At 33.5% G+C, this 24223-nt stretch overlaps 1 long non-coding RNA gene across 2 annotated transcripts in view; it reads left to right on the forward strand.

The window, feature by feature from the left end:
* The window catches only part of LOC129464794 (uncharacterized), a 55548-nt gene that overhangs the window by 14755 nt on the left and 16570 nt on the right, over positions 1-24223 (forward strand). The window contains exons 3-4 of one of the 2 annotated variants that reach the window (XR_008651750.1): positions 13700-14208; positions 17011-17131. This is a non-coding gene — a long non-coding RNA (uncharacterized lncRNA). Of the gene's footprint in view, positions 1-13699; positions 14209-17010; positions 17132-24223 lie in introns of those variants that run through there. The other variant, XR_008651749.1, reaches the window with a different exon arrangement.

Genomic DNA, 24223 nt, shown 5'->3' on the forward strand with positions numbered 1-24223 from the left:
TCAGCAATTTTATTTCCAGGTAAATAGCTGACGGAAATGAGTTTACACTTTTACAAGAAGAAATGTACACTATACATTAAAATCAGAAGCTGTATATCAGCTAAATGCTCATCAACTTCAGAATAGCATTTTGTTATGTAATAGAATATTATTTAGTAATTAGAATAAATACATAGAATGATATGGAATAGTCTTATGAGGATAATATTTATGAAAGACCCAGACCCAAGCATATGTCCTATATGAATGTATATCAAGACAGAAAAAGCTCATCTTTGGTTTTGAAAATCAAGACAGGGCTTACATTTTTGTAGGTAGAGTTAGTGACAGGAAAGAGGCAAAAAGAGTACTGATAATTTTCTGATGTTTGAGTGATTAAGTTTTAAATAGTTGCTTCTCAGTTTACATTTTTAATAAAATTATCAGTACAGTATTATCTAAAAATTGTATATAAATTTTGATGCATATTAAAAATAAAATTTTATGGTCTATATAAATTTTGTTATAACTTTCATTTTAGGTTCAAAGTTACATGTGCAGGTTTGTTATATAGGTAAACTGTGTGTCACTGGGGTTTGGTGTACAGATTATTTTGTCACCCAGGTAATAAGCATAATGCCTAATAGGTATTTTTTTCTGATCCTGTTCCTCCTCCTACCTCCACCCAAAAGTGCGCCCCAGTGTCAGTTGTTTCCCTCTTTGTGTCCATGTGTTCATGTTGTTTAGCTACCACTTATAAGTGAGAACAGGCAGGATTTGTTTCTCTGTGCCTCTGTTAGTTTGCTAAGAATAAGAGACTCCAGCTCCATTCATGTTGCTGCAAAGGACATGATCTCATTCTTCTTTATGGCTGTGTATGATTCTATGATGTATGTGTACCACATTTTCTTTATCTAGTCTACCACTGATGGGCATCAAGGTTGATTCCATGTCATTGCTATTGTCAAGAGTGCTGCAATGAACATGCACATGCATGTGTCTTTATAGTAGGGCAATTTATATTCTTTTGAGTGTATAACCAGTAACGGGATTGTTGGCTCAAATGGTAATTCTGTTTCAAGTTCTTTGAGGAATTGCCACACTGCTTTCCACAATGGCTGAACTAATTTACAGTTCCACCAGGAGCGTACAATTGTTCCCTTTTCTCTGCAACCTTGCTAGCTTTTGTTAATTTTTGACTTTTTAATCATAGCCATTCTGACTGCTGTGAGGCGGTATCTCATTATGGCTTTGATTTCCATTTCTCTAAAGATTAGTGATGTTGAACATTTTTTTCCTATGCTTGCTTGGCCTATATAGCTCTTAATTTGATAAGACAGATTTCATCAGTTAAGTACCGTATTTTGAAATGTCCCTTTGTTATGCCAGAAATTTTTACTCCCAGGTTACTGTTCTATGCTAAGACTTCAAGTATGTGAGAGATATATGAGAGGACAGTTGTGAAAGCGTAGGCAAGAAAGGATTGGCAGATGAATTCCTGAAAAAATAAGTTTTAAAGAAGCAAGTAAACAGAGGATGAGATTCTGAAATTTCATTATCTTTAAACATTTATAGTCTCATGAATTTTGGAAAGTTTCATGCTTCCTGACATAATTATACTACACTGCCCTTCAGCTCCATCACTGTATGTATATTCGACTATAAGAAGATTTTACAGTAGGCACAGATGTAAAGAAGTGTTCCAAGAAAGAGGCTCATTCAAAGTGATAAGGGCTGAGGGGTGAGTAACAAAGGATAATCCATGTGAATTTTGTAGAGAAATGGAGGTTCACGTGTGATAGAAGTGACTTCTCTGGGACCACCTATATGCTATTTAACCATTCTGCCGTAATAAATCAAGAGAAAAATGAGATGGAGAGAGAAACACATAATTAGCCAATTATCTAGAAAATAGATTAAATAGCTGCTCATGGGTTTTATTTGAAAGAAAATTATAATTTCATTTGACTACATAAGGGCATTTTATACAAAGGTGGAAGAAAATAATTACAAAGGCAAACACACTTATTTTAAAATTGCATCTATCACAAATTATTTGCATTTTTAATGCAGGGATAATTTTTAAATTTCAGATAATTATTTTAATTATTGTTTTTATAATGCATTTTAAAATATTATAGATATTGAGAGAGCAGTCATGAACTATAATACATACCAAAGTATTTGCTATACTATACATGGTTCTACAAAAGCAAATCTATTAACTTTTGATTTTATTCATGTAAAGTGACGTATTGTTAAGATTCCTTAGAAATAGGCTGGGTATTGTGGCTCACACCTGTAATCCCAGCAGTTTGGGAAGCTGAGGCAAGTAGATAACCTGAGGTCAGAAGTTCCAGACCAGCCTGACCAACATGGAGAAACCCCATCTCCACTAATAATACAAAAATTAGCCAGACATGGTGGTGCATGCCTGTAATCCCAGCTACTTGGGAGGCTGAGGCACGAGAAGTGCCTGAACACAGGAGGTGGAGATTGCGATGAGCTGAGATCATGCCATTGCACTCAAGCCTGGGCAACAAGAACAAAACTCCACCTCAAAAAAACAAACAAACAAACAAACAAACAAAACCATATTTTTCTTCAAGGATAAGAAAATACTTTATTTGCCATGGTGATTCATTTTTTCCCATGTTTCTATTGAAGTAGACAGTTTTGTCCCTTTGAATAACATTTTAATTGAAAACCATGAACCTGAAAGTTCAACTCTATTTACTCACACCAGGAAAGCTTGACTGCTTTTTTTTTTTTTTTTTTTCATCATTGTTATCTCATAACATCACTTTGATGATTTTGAATATATTGTAGATGTTTAATGCTTATTAATATATTGTTATGGATTGAATGTTGTTGTCCATTCAACATTTATATAATGAAATCCTAACCTCCAATGTAATGGAAATGGGGACTTTGGGAGTTATTTAGGTCATTAGGGTGGAACCCTCATGAAAGGAATTAGTGCCCTTATAAGAAGATACATAAACGAGTTTGTTTTCTCCCTCTCTCTGTCCACCATATAAGTATATAGGAAAAAAAAAAAATCCATTACAAACGAGGAGTGCCCTCATCAGATATTGGATATGGTGGCACCTTGATCTTGGACTTAACCTCCAGTTATGAGAAATAAATGTTTATTGTTTAAGCCACTCCTTCTATTGTATTTTACTATAGCAGCCTGGACTGACTGAGGCATCTATTTTGTCTTCAACTATAAATTTAACATACACAAGGATTTAAGTAGCACTGAAAACAGTAATGCAAGTCCTTTAGCGCAGTATTTCACAGCGCGGAGGCCGTGTTATAAAGGTTGCTAAAAATTTATCAACCTTACGGCTCCAGATTTACATTACTAAGATTCCCAGCACAGAAAGTATGGGTATGGACAGATGCTTTTTACTCACATTGGTTCTGTTGCTTTTTGGTGTCTTTCCTCTCTGGTCTCAAAATAGTTTTGTCTCCTTCCTGGTAAACTAATATTACTTAGAGAAACTACGACTTTTGCCTTGCCTAAACATTGGTGTTGCTATGATATGCATTCCCTATAAGCTGACAGAAATAAAACTTAAAGGAAAGAATGCAGAGGTTTACCCTTAGCCTTGGATATCAACTTACAGAGACAAAAATCATATTTCACTACAAAGAACAGAAAATAAACTGAAGTCTATTATTTAAGTGTCAGTAGTTATCCCCGATAAATAAAAATTTGTCTTCTATCCAGATAGTCAAAATTACTTCATTTGAAAGTCTCACTCTCCTGCAGAACTCTTCCTGTTTGTTTTCTTTTCCTTTTCCTTTTTTTTTGAGTCGGAGTCTGTCGCCCAGGCTGGAGTGCAGTGGCGCCGTCTGGGCTCACTGCAAGCTCCGCCTCCCGGGTTCACGCCATTCTCCTGCCTCAGCCTCCCGAGTAGCTGGGACTACAAGCGCCCGCCACCATGCCCGGCTAATTTTTTTGTGTATTTTTAGTAGAGATGGGGTTTCACCGTGGTCTCGATCTCCTGACCTCGTGATCCGCCCGCCTCGGCCTCCCGAAGTGCTGGGATTACAGGCATGAGCCACCGTGCCAGGCCTCCTTTCTTTTTTTTTTTTTGTAAATATGAGAAAAGAGTTATGATTAAAGTTTTCCAGTGATTTACTAAACTATCTACTCCACTTGTGGAAATTCTTCTTCCTTTACTAATGTTATTATTTGCTAAGCAGCAGATGTCAGATGCTATAGCTGAATCTGCTTAGCTGCCCAAATCAACCCTTTAAAAATTAACTTTATATTGAGCGTAAACCGACAAAATTGGCTTAAGTGAAGCTTTGCTAAATGTCTAAAATTGGCTTGTAAAATAATTGACCACTGTAGCTGCAAGTTCAAAAGCAGGTTAGTATGCATTTGGCATCTTTCCATACCAATTATTACAGACTTAAAAGTTTATCTTCCATAGGACCATTCCCGTTCTTCTGCCCCTGTCACTTTTCGACTTATTTCTAGCCATCACTATCCTTTTTCTTGATAATATAAATGATGGGTTAATTTAAAGATCTATTGCCAAAAAAATTACCTAAAAATGAATATCTAAATGTGGGGATTAAAATGATAGTGAAAAGCAACCAGTGGTTAAAGCTGTGGCCATTCACAAAGTTCGTATGCACTTACTTTCTAATTATTTTTTCTTGTTTTTCTTTTTTTAAAAAAATTTTTTTTACATGCTTGGAGGTAAATTGTAGTTTTGTTGCATAGATATATTGCATAGCCAGCAACGGAAGTTATTTTTTAAAATACTACCAACCATATTTCTGTAAGTATATAATATATGGAATGGAACAGCCATAATTATCAATTGAGATCAAGTATGCATTACTTTTTATTTATATAAAGATAGAATTGTTAGGTTTTAATATTTTAATATCTAATTTTACATATACAGTATCATCATTAGTTTACATAAGTACGTCCTTTATTATAAACAGAAATACGTTTACTATATTTATTACAAGGATTAACATGACCTGCCAGTTTCTTCTGTTGTAAATGGACTGTAGAGAAAAAGTACCCAAAATTTGAAAATAAGCAAAATAAAATATGTACAGTATAATTTCAATGCCATATGAGCTATTGTTTAACAAGCCCACATTACAATTATTTAATTATCTCAGGGAATGTGTCTGTGTTAACATTATTTCATCTGAGCCCAGACTATGTGATGTACATGTTAGTATGAAGATTTCTGTCCCACAGAGAAGAAAATAATGGGGATCAAAATTTTATTGCCCCATAAGACATTTACTTGTTTTGTAGTTAACTTGGACACATTATTTTAAAATCCTTTAATATTTTTGTCAAAATGACTTTCAATGCCCAGTTTTTCTAAATGCTCTTTAAGTTAGTTTTATCTTTTTATTGTTTTCCTCATTAGTGAATTAATACATTTTTGACATATTTTCATGTCATATTTGTATGAGTCATGCTGTTAACTTTTTAAAAACTATATTTTGACAGTATAAAATGTAGTCCAGTTCCCCAGATATTTTCTATGTTTTATTACTGAGTTAAATTTTATATATTCAGTGGCCATAATTGAAGCTGTTAAATCAAAAAGCCAATTGCAACTTTAAAAGTGTCTAACTTTCTGTGATTGACCAAAAAATAAAAAGAGAACTGTTTTAGCTAAGCTTTGGTTCCCATATAATTTCACAGCTGACAAAAATAGTGCAAATTAATGTTGAATTTTCTGAAACTCCTCTTTGATCTCAAAACAGGATAGCTGTAGACTTAACACAGCTCAATAATCATTTTAAGAGTCAGATCTGTTCACTCATTCGTGTGTCTTTATTTCCTTTTGTAAGTGTATAAACCCTTAACTCATTTTATCCCATCCCTCTGGCTTGGTGCTTTATGCTGTCTAATTGGAATTACTTTCTTCCAATCTCCTCTGTCCTGTGTTAGTTTGCCCACAGAAATCTGTTGTGAAGTGTGTCTGTCCTCTTTCTATTCTTAAAATTCAAGTTAGTTTATAAGAAGGATTTAAGCATGAGCTTCTCTTATCAGTCAGGAGCCAAAACATTCCTCATCACATTTCTTATTGAAACCACACACACACATTTAACTCAAAGGCAGCGATAAATGAAAATTTAAGATTTAAATATTTCATCTCATTTACAAAATACAGTAAGCAGAGTATATTTCCTGAGGCTTATTCCATTGAAAAAGTATAAACAAATCAGAGAATAGATATGCAAATTGTACTTGGGTTGAGGAATCAGTTTCAGGAAATGATGTCATTTGCACTGTGAAGCATTCACTGTCTTTAAAGTCAAAAGACACATTTGCAACAATATGGATGTTCCTGAAGCCTGGTATGCTAAGTGAAATAAGCCAAGTGCAGAAAGACAAATATTGCATGATTTCCCTCCTATGTGGAACTTAAGAAAGTTGATCTCACTGAATTAGAGAGCAGCATGGTGGTTACCAGAGGCTGGGGTGGTTCCACAGGGAGGGGCAATTGTAGAGATACTGATCAAAGCATTCATATTAGAGTTAGATAGAAGGATAAGTTCAAGAGCTCTGTTGTACAACATGGTGACTCTAGTTAATGATGGCATATTGTATTCTTGAAAACTGCTAAGAGGGTCGATGTTCAAATTTCTCATCACAAAAATGGTAACTGTGTAAGGTAACACATTTGTTACTTAGCTAGATTTGAGCATTTCACAATGTATATATACTGAAGAACACCATGTACACAATGAATACATACAATTGTATATGTTAATTAAAAAAATAAATTTAAAAAAAAAGTCATAGAAGTCACAGCTGATACAATAGCAAAATTTATCCTTCTTACTCTATTGAGCATATTACATTTCTACTACAGGAAGGCTGTTTGTAAAATTTCACAGCAAATCGTGTTAAAATTTTCAGAGTATTCTGCTTGATGTGTTGATGTATTTCTTCATATATGTATTGGCAGCTCAGAGATTACTTGGTCAATCAGAAGTGGGGGCATTGTTACCAATGAAAAGCATGGCTGCATCACAACAAATCTGTCTGTCTGCCAGATGCACCATCGTTGTAAACCAGAGGGCCTTATTTCTCCTTTAAAAAATAACAAAATAACATTCTTAATCAACCAGAATGTCTTTTTCCCTCATGCACATCACCTTACTGAAAGATTCTCTTTGTTCGCTTAAAATCTAGTCCAAACTCCATAAAAACTTCTCTATGTTTTCACTTGCAAAGTAGAATGCACTTCCTCAGAGACATTATGTGGTTGATGCTTTAGAAAATTATTTTTAATGTCCTTATTTACTTACCATCCTTTTCCCATAAACAAATTGAGGAGATCAGCAAAGATTAGCTCCTTCTACTGTACTCTCTCCCATTCTATGCTTTCTCACGGTTTATTCTGGAAATTAGGATAGAATTTATTGTTATTACATAAATCATTATTGAATTCTTTGTATTGAAGAAGAATAGAATCATTATGAGTGATACAAATGGATTTATTATGGTGATAGGATCTTACACAATTTTGAGACTGGCTTAAACAAGCTATGTAATTTGTTATCCTGTAACCAAATGTAACCAAATGTTCTGGTCTTGACGTCAGCTAGTCTGGCTGGCAGGGAGCAAAGACAAACATGTAAAGGGAGTATATGGTTTGGACACGGAAGCTCAGCCCTGTAATCCCAGCCCATTGACAGGCCAAGGTGGGAGGATCATTTGAGGCCTATATTTCAAAAAAGGAGTATCCAGGCAAAGTGGACCCCTCAAGGGTGAAATGGAATTCATTAAATGAACAGGAATCAATGTTTTTCAATGACCACTTCTATTCTCCAATTTCATTGATGCCAGCAACCTGCAGAAGAAGTGGCACACTTTGCCACAGACATACATATGAACCATGCCTAGGAATTGAGGAAAATAAACAAAGGAATGTGGTGGAAGCTGAAGGGATTAAAGCCCAAATCCTGCACAAGGAGATCAGCAGGGTTTAGAGGAGCCGAGCGTTCTGCAGCCACTAGTTGCCGACGGGGTGAACCAGCCAAGGTATGACAATGTGCTTGAGCTGCAGCAGCACCTGACGTTGTATCAACTTTCTGTGATTCATTCTGATTACTAAATCCTGTGCAAACGACACTTGAAACCTAACTTAGAAGCATGACATCATTGCTCACTGCCTTTTATATCTAAATGTTCCCATTTGCAATTATTTTTATTCATCTCTCATTTGGCCAGGGTACAGTTTGAAAATATTTTTCAGAAAATTAATATGAGTAGTAAATTTTCTACATATTGGAGCATAGTTTCTCTTTGAAAATCTGAACTATTGTACAACATTTTGGGTTTCATTAATGGTGGCCTTGTCATTGTTGCTGCTATTTGCTGTGTTATATTGCTCTTGTTATTGTTTACAGGAACGGTCTAAATACACAGATTCATTCCTACTATGCCTTTATCATCTTTTTTTTTTCCTAAAGATGATTATCAGAGCTTCTAGTGATTTTTGAAATTCATAGTTTTAGCGCTATAGTTAGATATTATTGTATTTTATTATTTTTTGCTGTAGTAAAATAAGCTATTTTTATTTATAGATTCATGTCTAGGTCACATCAAAATATTTTTGTTTTCTTTAGTAAATCTCTGAAGCATTTGTCCATCCTAGTGACTAAATATTTTAAAAAACTTTTGAAGAGTCAATTATTTGTGGGATGAAGTGTTATCCATTTTCAGTCCCATGAAGCTGCTTACCTTTCTACAGTAATTTTTTCTTTCCTTTTTTAAAAATTTGTATTCTTGTCATCTATGAAGTAGGAAGAATATCCTGCTTTCAAAGGCTCTTTCACCGTATATTAATTAGATTTTCTAATTGAGTTTGTACTTTTCTACTTTTGAGGATAGTTTAAATTTATCACTGTGATTATTTGCATAATTCCTTTTATTTAAAAATCTGATGACAATTTATTTCAATATTCATATAAATACTTTCCATCCTGTCTTCCACTTTTCTTGATCCTTTCTTGATCTTTCTCTCCCAACCTCACCAAGCCCAGACTTATTTTGTGCACTTTGTGAGGTGGGGAAGAAAAATAAGAGCAGCTAAAATCTACTCTTAGCAAATTTTTAGTACACAGTAGAATATAATACAGTATTATTAACTGTAGTCATCATGCTATACTTTAGATCTTTAGATTTATTCATTGTAAATAACTGAAAATTTGCATCCACTGACGCATTTCTCCTAATTTCCTGCCCCTCCCCACCCCTGGTTACCAGTATTCCACTCTTCATTTCTATGTATTCAACCTTTGTATCGATTCTGCATATAAGTGAAACTGTACAGAATTTGTCATTCTGTTTCTGGCTTATTTCACTGAGCATAATAATGGCCTCTAAGTTAATCCTGTTGTTTTTTTTTAAATAAATGGCAGTATCTTCTTTTTAAGGTTGAATACTATTCCATTATGAATATATACTTTAATTTTTAAACCATTTATTCGTTGACGGATACTTAGATTGTTTCTATACCTTGGCTATTGTGAATAATGCTGCAATGAACAAACGTGCAGACGTCTCTACAAGGTACTGATTTTATTCTGTGTATTTGCCCAATAGTGAGATTTTTGGATGATGTCATAGTTCTACTTTTAATCTTTTAGGAACCTCTATACTCTTTTCCATAATGGCTGTACCAATTTGTCTCCCTACTGACAGTGTACAAGAGTTTTCCTTCTCCACACTCTTAAACAGCACTTGTTATCTCTTTTCTGTTTTATTGTATTCATCCTAACAGGTGTAGGGTGATATCTCACTGTGGTTTTGATTTATATTTGCATGATGATTAGCAATATTTAATACCTTTTCATATACCTGTTGACCCTTTTTATGTCTTCTTTGGAAAAATATCTGTTCAGGATTTTTGTCCACTTGTAGTTAGGTTTTTTTTTTAAATTACTATTAAATTGTTTGAGTTCGTTATATATTTTGCACATTAACCCCTTACCAGACATATGGTTTTCAAATAGTTTCCCCCAATCCATAGACTGCCCTTCCTTCTATTCATTGTTTTCTTTGTTGTGCAGAACCTTTTTAGTTTAATGTCGTTCCACTTAATTATATTTGCTTTTGTTGTTTGAGCTTTGGGTGACATATCAAAAAAATTATTACCAAAGCCAATGGCAATGATCTTTTCTTCTGTTTTTTCTTGGAGACTTTTACAGTTTTAAATCTTTAAATGAAGGTATTTAATCAACTTTAAGTTAATGTTTGTATATAGTATAAGAAACGAGTCCAGCTTCGTTCTTATGCATGTTGATATCCAGTTCTTCTAACATCATTTATTGACAAGACAGTCCTTTCCTCATTGTGTCTTTTGGTGGCCTTGTTGAATATTAGTTGACCACACATGCCTGGATTTATTTCTGGGATCTCTATTCTGTTCCATTGGTCTATACGTCTATTTAATTAAAGTACCATAATGTTTTAATTATAACTGTGTAATATAATTTGAAATCAGGAAGTGTGATGAGTTTTTTTTTTTTTTCTCAAGATTGCTCTCCCTAGTTGGGTTCTATTGAACTTCTATATAAAATTTTAATTTTTTTTCTATTTATGTGAAAAGGCCATTGGAATTTTAGTAAAAATTTCATTGAATATGTAAAGTGCTTTGGGTAGAATGAACACTTTAACAACATTAAACCTTCCAATCCAGGAATACAAAATATCTTTCTATTTTTTGTGTCTTCCTTAATTTTTTTCATCAACATTTTATAGTTTTCATTGTACAAGTATTTTACTTCCTTTTATTCCTGAATATGTGTTATGTTTGAAGAATATATTGTTATTGGTGTACAGAAATGAAACTGATTTTTGAATATTGATTTTATATCCTGTTACTTTATTGAACTTATGAACATATAAGCAAAATTTTACAATATATTAGCAAATATAATGCAAAAATATATAAAATACATAATACACCACCTCCAATTGTAGTTTATTCTGAGGATGTAAGTCTGGTTCAATAATTGAAAATCAATCAGTGTATTTTGTCATATGCTAAATCTAAAGAAGAAAAAAGATTATATCGATTGATGCAGAAAAGGAATTTAGCATATTACAAATAATAATAGCTTTTCATGAGAAAAAATCTGACTAAACAATAATTAAAATGGAATATACTTGACTAGAAAGGGAATTCATGCAAAACCAATGGCTAACATAATGCTTAACTATGAATAACTGTAAATGTTCACTAAAGATCACAAACAAGGCAAAGACGGCCTCTCTTATTACTCCTATTCAGTATTGTACTGAAATATTAGCCGAACAAAAAGGGGGAGAGAGCAGAGTGTGGGGCGGGAGAAGAAGATACTCATTGGAAAGAAATAAAAACTCATATACTTGTTTTTATTAAGCGCAGCACAGAAGTTTGATAATTTCAACAAAGAAAATAGAAGTTAAAGGCAATTAGTGGCCAATCTGACTTATGTACACAGAATCAAAGGTGTATCACTTCCAATTTCAGTTTTTATAAAAATGTAAGTTTGGCTTAAAATACAAAAGTAAATTACTAAAATTTGTCATATTTTCAAATTAAAGGAACACATCATATACTTATTATACTAGATGTAGAAAAATAACTTTTAATAAAAATGAATACCCTTTACAGCAAAGTTAGCAAATTTAAGATTAGAAGCTAACTTTCTTAAGCTAGCAGAGATATGTACAAAAACACTATCTTACTACTTTGAAAGTAGTAACAGTGTTTTTTCTTGCAGATGTTGAAAACCAAAAAAGATATTCTAGAAACTGACTTTTATTGAACATTGTACTAGATGTCTTAGCCAGCTTATTAATGTATGAAACGAAACTATGTTAATGGGAAAGTGGGATAAAAAATATTTTACTTTCAAATGATGTAAGTGTATAACAGTAATATTCAAAAGAATTTTCTATATCAAATTATTATAATTTATAGGATAATTCAGCAATTTGTTGGATACAAATTAAAAATGAAAAATCAAGTACAAATTAACAAAACTCAGTAATTCAACTTTTGGGTATATATCCAAAAGGATTGATGGCAGTATCTCAAAGAGATATGTGTACACTCATGGACACAGCAGCATTATTCACAACAGTCGAAAGGTAGAAGCATAAACAAAATGTGGTATAGACATACAATGAAATATTATTCAGCTTTTAAAAAGAAGAAAATTGGCTGGGCGCAGTGGTGCACACCTGTAATCCGAGCACTTTGGGAGGCCAAGGCAGGCAGATCACCTGAGGTCAGGAGTTCAAGACCAGCCTGGTGAACATGGCGAAACCCTGTCTCTACAAAAATACAAAAATTAGCCTGGTGGATGGTCATGGGTGCCTGTAGTCCCAGCTACTCTGAAGGCTGAGGCAGGAGAATTGCTTGAACCTGGGAGGCAGAGGTTGCAGTGAGCCAAGATGGTGCCACTGCACTCCAGCTTGGGCAACAGAGCAAGACTCCATCTCAAAACAAACAAACAAATAAATAAATTATTTAATTAATTAAAAGAAGAAAATTGCATACTATGCTAGGGTTAGGATTAGGGTTTACATAGATAAACTTGGTGGACATTATATTAAGTAAAATAATCCAGTTGTGAAAATACAAATATTTAATAATTTCATTTATATGAAATAACTAAAGCAGTCTAATTTATACAGACAGAAAGTAGATTAGTGGTTGCTAGGTGCTAAGGGAATAGGTTATCAAGTAGAGTTGTTGTTTAATGGGTGTAAACTTTCAGTATTGCAAGATGAAAATATAATAATTCTGATGATTGGTTTCACAATGTATAGATGTACTTAACACAACTGAACTATACGCTTAAAATAGTTAAGATTTTAAATTATATATTACATATATTTTAGCAACATTATTAAAAATCAAGTGCATTTCTATAAACCAGCAGTAAACATATAGACACTGCATATTTTTAACAAAATAACATTTTTTTTCAGTCATTGTTCTGCAAATCTCCCAGGTCCACCTTTCAGAAAGCTATTGGAAAGAGCATCCCTGAAGCTAAGCCATTCATATCCTCTGCATAGGGCCCTCATATAGGGTTACTCCATTTATATATTTTTTTCAAAAATATCAAGTCTCTATGTATAAATCTAACAAAATCTATGAAAGGCCATATATGTGTATAGGTAAATTATAAATTTTATCACACATCAAAAACAAAATAAATGATAAATGTAGATGTAAATATACATTTTCATTTTAATGGATTGAAATACTACATAAATGACTTTTCTCCAAGTTGATATACAGATTTAGCACAATTAAATCAATACCATTTTTTCTGTGATATATGCTTACATGAACTGACAGTTTTTAAAATGTATACAAAATTGCTATATAAAAATTCTTTTTAAAATTTATATAGAACTAAAGGAAAATAATAAACCCATAAAAGATCTGCACATACAGTGACCAAATTTTTTTTGAATGTCTGATAGAATTTAGCTGTGAATCCACCTGGTCCTAGGTAAGAGTTTCAAGTCTTATCATTAAGAAATATATTTCATAAGTCTATTTCTAACATAGACAAGAATTTATCCAATAGATCTTGGCAAAGTAAATTGAAAACCTCTTGGAAATAGTTTACGATTCTACATTCATTAAGAACATTCAAGGTTCATAGGAGTAGGCTAATGTATCAATATTAACAGGAATTTGGAAGAAATTTATTTGAATCCTCATGGATGACTTTGAAGGATTCAAGACCTCAGTGGATGAAGTAACTGCAGAGGTGGTGGAAATAGCAAGAGAAGTAAAATTAAAAGTGAAGTCTGAAGATGTGACTGAATTGCAGCAATCTTATCATAATATTTGAATGGATGAGGAGTTGCTTCTTCCAGACAAGTCAAGGCTTCTTGAGATGGAATCTACTTCTGATGAAGATGCTGTGAATATTGTTGAAATGATAACAAAAGATTTATAATGTTACATACACTATAATAGAGCAATAGCAGGGTTTGAGAGGATTGATTCCAATTTTAAAAGAAGTTCTACTGTGGGTAAAATACTATGAACCAGCACTAAGTACTACAGGGCAACCTCTTGTAAAAGGAAGTGTCAATGGTGCAGTAACTTCATTGTCTGATGGTAAAAAATTGCCAAAGCCACCACAGCCTTCAGCAACAAATACACTGATCATTTACCAGGAATCAACATCAAGGTAAGACCTTGCTGAAACAGCAAAAATATTGCAACGTTCTAAAGGCTAATATAATAGTATTTTTTAAGCTATTAATTGTTTTTAAATTAAGATACGTAGTTTTTAAAGATATAATTCTACCACATGCTTCATAGACAACAATATAGTATAAACATAGTTTTATATGCACTAGAAAATCTAAAAAGTTGTATGACTTACTTATTGTGACAGTCTGAAACCAAACCCACAGTATCTCCAAAGTACGCGTGAATTGTGGAAAAATGGTAAATTTGACACTCCTGTTTCACAATGTAAACTACTTACAATTTGTAGTCTTTTGTTTCCTTCTCTTTGCAATGTCTTCTCAACTTACCCTGCACATTTTCTTCAGGTGATAATTTCTCTCCATCTTTTAAATATCCGTAGCTATTTACTCATTTATTCATCCAACATCAGTAGAATTTTAGCCACTGGTGTAGGCACTGAGGAAATAGTGATTAATAAGAGAGAATGCCTTGCTCTCACAGAAAAAAAAATTATAAAGATCTATTATACATATAATGTAGTTAATTTCAAATTGTGGCAAATACTATTTAAAATAACTGCAGAGAGATTAATGATGTTGGGGTGCTCATCGGAAACTGTCTAGAAGAACATTTAGAAATAGGTATCAACTGCACCTAGAAGATTGCTTTGTGAAGAACTGGGGAATCTTCCCAAGAATATTAGATTAAAAATAGATAAAAACCCAGGAGATTATAACACATCTAGGTTTCTCAAGAACCATAAATAAGTGTAGTGTGATTGGGATATTTAATAACAGATGTGAGGGACAGGGAATTTGGTTGTAGTGATAAGACAGGGCTTTGTAAATGATGATAAGGACTTCAGCTTTATTTAAATAACAATAGAAGGCATTGGGAGTATAAGCAAATAAATGAAGAATGTGATACAATAAATGAAGAATGTGATACATTCTAAATGAATGAAGAATGTGATACATTCTAAATAAATGAAGAATGTGATACATTCTAAATAAATGAAGAATGTGATACAATACTATATTTGTATTTTATAAATAGGATTAATTCCTATAAATAAAAAGAATAATGCAGTAACATTAGAGATAATTGAAGAAGTTAAAGTCCTAGAGTAAATGTAATCTCATCCTTCATAGGAAGAGTTCAAATGAGTAGAGATGTTTCTCAAGAGTTACATGAGTAGAGATGTTTCTCCCAAAGTGTTGGGAGTGGATAGAAGCAGAAGAACCTCTATCAGAAAACTAATACAGATTAACCTTCAAGACCGCTCTCTTACATGGGCCCATGAGGGAGCATTAATAGTGTACTCACATGAGCATATATTTTTTATAAATTTTGCAAAATAACCTATTTATCTGCAATTAGCTAACATTACTATTTCTTTCTGTCCACCTTTTTCTCACAATCACATTTCTCTTGTATCAGATGGTGCTAGAATGGCCACAAGAATTTATATGTGCATATAAGGGGACTTTGGCTGAAGGACACTTTGAGTTTGGCTTTCATGCTATATGTTTATGTGGTTCACATTCACTACTGACTTCCAGGAATATTTGCATGCACTGTACTCATCTTATTACAAAAAGGATATTATTCAATAAGTACATTATAGAATAATGGAAATTATTTGTAAGGTTAATTTATTCTGAGTACATTGTAGGCTAGGAATACATAATTGATCTGAAAAAAAAGTAGAAGATATGTTGAAAGTTGAGCTACTAGAAGGATAAAAGTCTAAATACATATAGGAGAACGACTTAAGTTTGCAACAGTGATGTGGAATTGATTATTTTTAAGAGATTAATTTTGATAAGAAATTAGGATTTACTCTTTAAGAATGAAGAAAGAAGGAAACAGAGGGTGGAAATTTACTGAATTATAGATTTCAATAAATAATTTAATAAATTATATAACTTACTTATTTTAGGACAGTCTCTGCTATGCCTCCCTGCCTTTTCAGATAAACCTATGAGAAAAATATAGCTATAGGCAAGTTCTTACCTCTGGATTCCCTAAAAAAAATATTAGTGTCATATGGGCACTTAATTTTGCTCCTTCTAAAACTTACCCCAAACTCACCTATCATAGTAATATAGTATAACATCAGAAACTACCAAGAGGTGCAGAATAAAGTGTTCCTTCTCTGCTTCTAATAAATTATAACATTTTGACTTCTTCAGTAATACTCAAGGCAATAAAAGTGAAAAAAAAAAAGTAACCAGTAGCTATTGATCACTCTGTGTGTAATCATATGAAGCTATATGGTTCTTTTTGCTCACTGGTGGATAACTACCTGGAGCCCATAAATTACACCAAGTGTCACCTATATATTTTCTAAAAGACAACAATAACAGAATTATTTTGTTCTTTGGAAAGAGAAGTGGTTCTACATTTTTGGTAAAGCAGAGTGATGTAGTGGGAAGAAAACAGCGCGGATTCATGAGCTCATATTTTCAGTTAGTAACTATTTGTGTCACCATGGGCAAAATAGTTAGTCTTTGTGAACCTCAGTTTACCAATCTGTGCAATAAAGTGACTAGATTTATGTCTTCTAGGTTTATATAGCACAAAATTTCACCCTATGATTTAACTCTGCTGGAGATACAAAGAGTTAGTCATTACATTTTATACATAGGATCCAGTAAACTAAATAGACATCATTTTTTGTAGATTTACCTTGAGGATACTAGAAAGAATGAAGATAGTGCCAGAAAGTCAATTATTTGATATTTTGATAAAAGGACTCACTCACTGAAATAGTATTCTTTTCTTCATTTTTCAGAAACTAAACTATCATCATATACTTATTCTTTATATTCACTGGGGGCCATTTACATCCTTTATCCTAGGGGAATGAAAGATTCTTTAAAATTACAGTTTTCTTTTCACAAAGTACTAAAGAGGACAGTTGAAAGAGTCAACACACGAATATAGGTACCATTATCCAGAGAGTCATAGAGTAGCCTTTGTTCCATCTCTTGTGGAATTGAGAGTACCAGCTGTCCATGTATAGATGCAGAAATAAAAGAAAAGTGGAAAATCTACGCTTACATTGCGTTTGAAAATCAACAGATGCCCTTACAAGTAAACTATTTCAACGCATTTCTATGAGAGCTTTATAACTTCTAGAATGGTGGCATATATCACTGCAGACACATTCTCTAGTGAAACAGCATAACTAGTGAAAATGGTAAATTTATAAGCTTGCCGTTTATAAATCTCTAGAAATTACCCTAATGGAATACAGCAAATATAAAAAGAGCATTTATTCAAGCAAGTCGATCAATTCTTGCTAAGAATAGTGAATCTATGGCATTTGAGCCATGACCCACTCTTCCTGCTCACAAGCTCAGCATGCAGAATTTTCCACTTTTGCAAGTGTGTCTGAGAACACAGGACTTCCTGTTCTCCCAGCAATGAGTCATGAGGTAAAGATATCCTCCAAGAAACAAACCATCAGCCTTTTTTATTTACCATCACTTCATTTGGCAGAAGTTCTCATTAAGGCAAGAACAGCTGAAAAGGCCTGGACTCTCTTCTTCCACCTAGCCCCACCTGTAGGGTAGAAGTTTCATCTTAGGCATGGCCGGCTGAGTATATGAAGACACAAACAGATCTCCTGTAGATCATAGTAGGATTGAGGTTACAGGCTTGGAGAGGTAAGCCTTAAAGATTATAAGCTAGTACCTTAACTAGGATCCCACTTATAAGGAGAAGTCTCACGCCAAGAGAAGTGGGTCACTGTATCTGTGTCTTGATATGGAAAAGTAGCAGAGTGTTTGCACAGGGGGAACCCCAAAGAACTGATGTTATTTGGGACAGAGTTGGGGAAAAATAAGCCCAATTACACTCTAGAACACAATAGTAGTAAAAAAAATTGAGAATAGACTGATAACTCCATAAGGTAACAATCTAAACTTGATATAAAATAAAGGTTTACCAGAGATAACTGAGAACTGGGGAAAGAGATTGCTAATAACAGTTCCTCATTGAGTCAGAACAAACCTCAAAGACTAGCATGACGGAAGACCCACAAAGAGGCACCAAAATTTTGATCAGACTGTGGAACAATTTCATCTGAGGACATTGTGAAAAACAAGAGAGAAGCCAGTTGACAACTAATGAAAACTATAGCTGCATGTGATACCAACAGAGGTAGGTAGATTTACAGAAATATCACAGTATACTTTCAAAAGCAGACCTGTGAGCCCCAACATTATCCCAAAGTGGCCGTGTGCAAGTCCAGGCTATGACCTCTGAAGATGGCATCAGAGTGGGCACCCTGCTTGGGAAATATGCTTAACTAAAATTTTCCACCCAAGTCACTAAACAAATGAAGTAGGCAATAGCAACCACAACAAGCCCTAGATGAGGAGCAAGATGGGAAGTGGTAATAGAATCTGCAATTACTGTAATATGTTATCTAAAATATTAAATCTCTAATGACAAATTATGAGATATGCAGATAAACAAGAAAGAGCAATGTATACCTATGAAATAAAGCAAAATCTGTCCTTAATGGGGCCCCAATCTCAACTCAGCAGACAAAAGCAAAATAGCTATTGTAAATTTTCAAAGAACTAAATGACACTATGCTTAAAAGAAAAAAAAAGATATGATGACAATCTCATATCAAATGCATTATATCAATGAGAAAAATTGAAATTACAAAAAGGAATGAATAGAAATTCTGGAATTATAAAGCATAGTAGCTAACAATTAGCTAGAGGGGCTCAACTGGCAGATTTGACCATACAATAAAAAAATAAAATGTTGGTCGGGTGCAGTGGCTCACGCCTGTAATCCCAGCACTTTGGGAGGCCACAGCTGGCAGATCACGAGGTCAAGAGATCAAGACCATCCTGGCCAACATGGTGAAACCCTGTCTCTATTAAAAATACAAAAATTAGCTGGGCATGGTGTCGTGCACCTGTAGTCCCAGCTACTTGGGAGGCTGAGTCAGGAGAATCATTTGAACCCAGGAGGTAGAGGTTGCAGTGAGCCGAGATAGTGCAACTGCACTCCAGCCTGGGAACAGAGCGAGACTCTGTCTCAAAAAACAAAATGAAATGAAATAAAAGATTAAGCAAAAGGCATAAATCCATCAATGTAGGTTATACAATCTAAAGATGACAGGAGAAAAGAATGAAGATAAGTGAAGAGAGTTCCAGAGAAATACACCAACATACACATCATAGAAGCACAAAGGACAAGAGGGAGATAAAAAGCAGAAAAAAATTTGAAGAATTATAGAGCAAAACTTACAAAATTATGATGCAAACATTAATTTATACACCAAAGAAGATAAAAAAAATGCTAAGTACGAAAAGCCAAAGGGTTGTCTCGCCCAGACACAGCATAGTAAAAATATAGAAAGCTAAAGACAATGTCCCGAAAACAATACAGAAAAGTCACTCTTCAGGTATAAGGAAACCCTAATAAAATAACACCTAACTTCTTAGCAGGAAAAACAATGGAGTCTAGAAATCATTGAGTATACATTTATAGCAAAGAAAGCTAAGACTATCAAGTATCTTATCTGCAGAAAACTATCTTTCAAAAATAAAAAGGACATCACTAGAAAAATTTTAACAAACAGAGATTTTGGCAGGCATGGTGGCTCACACCTATAATCCCAGCACTTTGGGAGGCCGAGCTGGGCAGATCACAAGGTCATCAGTTCGAGACCAGCCTGGCCAATATGGTGAAACCCCATCTCTACTAAAAATACAAAAATTAGCGAGGTGTGGTGGCGGCACCTGTAATCCCAGCTACTCAGGAGGCTGAGGCAGAAGAATCACTTGAACCTGGAAGGCAGAGGTTACAGTGAGCTGAGACCACACCATTGCACTCCAGCCTGGGTGACAGAGTAAGACTCTGTCTCAAACAAAACAAAACAAAACAAAACAAAAAAACACACAGCTTTTGCTGCTATTAGATTGGCTTTAGAAGAAATAGTAAAGGATATACTTCAGGTTGAAATCAAGTGACTCGACAGTAATTCAAATACACACAGAAAGTAAAGAAAATGGCTAAAGTCATTTGATAATTATAAAAGACAGAGATTGATACACTTGGCAATAAAAACAAGATCCAACTCTGATTTCTAATGGAAACACTTTAAATAAAAAAAACACAATTAAGTTAAAGGTAAAAGGATGGAGCAAGCTTTATCATGCAACAATAAGGAAGACTGAGTTACTATAATAATTTCAGTCAAAAATAGACTTTAAATTGTTTATAAAAGTTAGTAGGAATTTAATATTATCAAGACATGAAAATGAAATGCTGACACATGCTGCAACAGAGATGAATCTTGAAAACAGTATGCTAAATGAAGGAAGTCAGACCTCCAAAGATCACTTATTGTATAATTTTACTTACATAAAATATTCAGTCCGGGCATGGTGGCTCACACCCTATAAACCCAGCACTTTGGGAGGCCGAGGTAGGTGGATCACCTGAGGTCAGGAGTTTGAGACCAGCCTGGCCAACATGGTGAAACCCTGTTGCTACTAAAAATACAAAAATTGGCCAGGCCTGGTAGCGCACGCCTGTAATTTCAGCTACTCGGGAGGCTGAGGTGGAAGAATTGCTTGAACCGGAGGTTGCAGTGAGCCAAGATTGTGCCACTACACTCCAGGCTAAGCTACACAGCGAGACTCCCCCTCAAAATAAAAAAAATGCAGAATAGGCAAATCTATAGAAACAGGAAGATTGATGTTTGCTCAAGACTAGGAAGTTTGGGTAATTTTTGAATAACAACTAATGGGTAAGGAGTTTCCTTTGGAGGTTGTTAAATTGTTCTAAAATTTATTGTGGGTGATGGTTGCTCAATTCTGTGAATATACTAACAACCACTGAGTTGAAAATTTTAATTAGGTAAATTATATATTATGAAAATTATTTCTCATTAAAGTCATCAAAATTTTATAAAATAAAAACATGTATTACCATCCTACAGAATATTTGTGCCATTTTGTTTTTGTTATTCATAAATGACAGGGAATTTTTCTTGAGTATATCTCATTATATATATTCAACACTATGGCAGATATGAAATACTATAGATAAGTATTAAAATAATTACAAAACGATGATGTCTATATGTATTACAATGTCAAGGAAGAAGACCATATAAAACAAAACAGTCAGGTGAGAATGTGTGTATGTATGTGTGTGTGTGTCCTATTAAGTGCCAAGTAGTGTGACCCTGATTTACAATTTTCTTTTGAGGGATATCCTGGTGAATACAGAGCTGAAATTTGAAGTAGAAAAGAAAGCTAAGCAGCCAAGAGACAATGAAGTGAAGTATTAAAATAAAATTACATTAAATCAGCAATTCTTTGGGAATATAGAAGTACAGGAAATCCGTATTTGCCCTTAGATTTAAGCACAAACAAAAAAAGGTCATTAACAAACGGAGAAGAAATCTATAAACAAATGTGAACTATTCATATTAAGTGTATGACTAATCAGTGATCCGTTTTGTGTTACAACAGAGCATGAGGGAACATAAAAGAATTTGGGGAACATTGATAGGCTCGTGCAATAGATAGGAAATAGAAGATTCTAGAGGACATTATTGGGTTAATTTAGATGTTCTGAGCTAATATATACACAAAATGGAGTGTAAAGTATGTATGGAGCATTTAAAATAAATACACAAATTATTTGATACTTCTTTTAAGAGTTAGAATCTAATTTCCTTCCTACTAAATATAGGATTGAGTTAGTCACCCAATTATTAGAAACATAATATGGTTGAAGGGATGCTCCATGACTTCTAAGACTAGGTAAGAAAATGTGATATCCTTGACCTTCAAACCAGGTCATCACACTACAAGAAATTCCTGGTTATAAGTAGAGGTCACATTTATGTAATTTAACCAATGGTCTCTACTGAGGACCCAGCTTATTACCATAATTCGTAGTCAGGCATAACATTAAAGAAATCTTTAAGGTGACTCCTACCCCAACTACCATCCGACTGCAGATGGTAGTTACTATAGATAGTAACACTCTACTTTCAAAAGTTAGAATCATACGTTCTAATGTACTATACTAAAATTTACCATGCTGCTATCTGTATGTAGGAGATATATATACTTTTTGCCTCATCTGAGGTGGGAATGAAGAGAAAGTTACAAGAAGAAGCACTTGTGAAGGTTACAGACAAGAAGCATAAACCCATTGAAAGACAGATTTAACAGGCATGTTCTTTCACCATTCATCACACATTAGCACGACACTAACAAGGCTCTAGCATAATAATAGTGGATTATAGACGAAAGGGCCTCAAGACACGAACTCTTGAAAGGAAAACTTAGAGAAGTTAAGAGTGGAAACAAAAAGACACTAGAGAAATTTGAAATCTCCGGCTTCATGACAGAAAATTTGCAAGCTAGAAAAAAGAAAACTACAATATTTAATATGTTAAACATTTTTTAAAAGTCAACCTAGAATTCTCTAACTACTAAAATTATTATTCAAAAGTGAAGTAGAAATAAAAACTTTCTCAGAAAACTGAAATTGGGGGAATTCATCAGCAAAAGACCTGTGCTGCAAGAACTATTAAAGAATTTTCCTCAGCCAGAAAAGATTTGATATTAGTAAAATTCTAGTATCTACGTAAAGAAAGAACATCAGAGGAGGAATAAATTTAAAAAATATTTAAAATTATTGTTAACTGACTAAAAGATAAATATTTAAACTAATAATAATAACAATGATATTCTGGATGATTATAGCACAGTAAGTGGATGACAGCAATGTCACAAAGGATGGGAAATAGAAAATGGACATACTCGGTTACATAGATGTAATATTGTGTTATATATACTATAAGTAAAGCAGTAGAGTGTTATTTAAAGGAATACAGAATAGTTTAAAATATTGAAATTCCTGAAATTATCTTTATAAAGCAATATACTTAATATGCTAAGAGAGAAGAAAAACAGAATTATATGTAACCTTACAAATATGGTTGATGTATCTATCTATCTATCTATTCATATCTATCTCTATTTCTGTATACATACCTAGCTATGTATCTCATATTTATTTAAGTACATTAAGTGTAAATAAGTTAAAGAAACTAATTAGAAAGTTTCCCAGAGTGGATGAAATTTAGACTTAATTGTATGTTGTCTGTAAAACCCACTTTAACTATAAGGATTTTTTTAGGAAAGGAGAAAAGGGATATAGAAAGATATCATAATATGATGACTAATTTAAAAAGCAGTAGTTGCTCCATTAATTTCAGACAAAGTGGACCTCAGATCAAGAACAGTCATCAGGAATAAAGAAATAGTGACATAATCATAATGTGATCAATTTTCCAAGAAGACCTAGCAATCTACAATATATGCATCTAACAACAGGGCATCAACTGATAGAAGTGATGGACATAATTTGAAAAAAAAAGTGCAAGAAAAAAATGGACTAATTGACCTGTATAGTTAGAGATTTCAACATCTCTTTTTCAGTAATTAATAGAACAAGTGGGCAGAAAATGAGTATTGACTATCAATTAACGTAATTGTATTGGCATTTATAGAATACTTCATGGAACAACAACAGAATACATATTCTTCTCAAGCTAACATAAAACATTCACCAAGATAGATCACATTCTGGGCCATAAAGCACACCTTAACAAATTTAAAACTATAAAATTATACAATGTACACAGACCATAATGAATTAAACCAGGAATCAGTAATATAAATACAGCAGGAAAATCCACAAATAACTGGAGACTAAGCATCATACTTCTAAGTAATGCAGAAGTCCAGGAAAAATTCTCACAAGAAATATTTTAAAGTTGGAAATAAGTAAGAATAAAAATCTAACTTATCGAACTTTGTGGGATGCAGAGAAAACAGTGCCTAGAGAGAAATCCATTTCATTAAATGCCTATATTAGAAAAAAATTTCTTAACTCAATAATGTAGCAATTTATTTCACTTTCAAAACGCTAGTGAAAACATAACA

Source organism: Symphalangus syndactylus, chromosome 16 (genome assembly GCF_028878055.3).
Source record: "Symphalangus syndactylus isolate Jambi chromosome 16, NHGRI_mSymSyn1-v2.1_pri, whole genome shotgun sequence".
Classification (NCBI taxonomy): Eukaryota; Metazoa; Chordata; class Mammalia; order Primates; family Hylobatidae; genus Symphalangus; species Symphalangus syndactylus.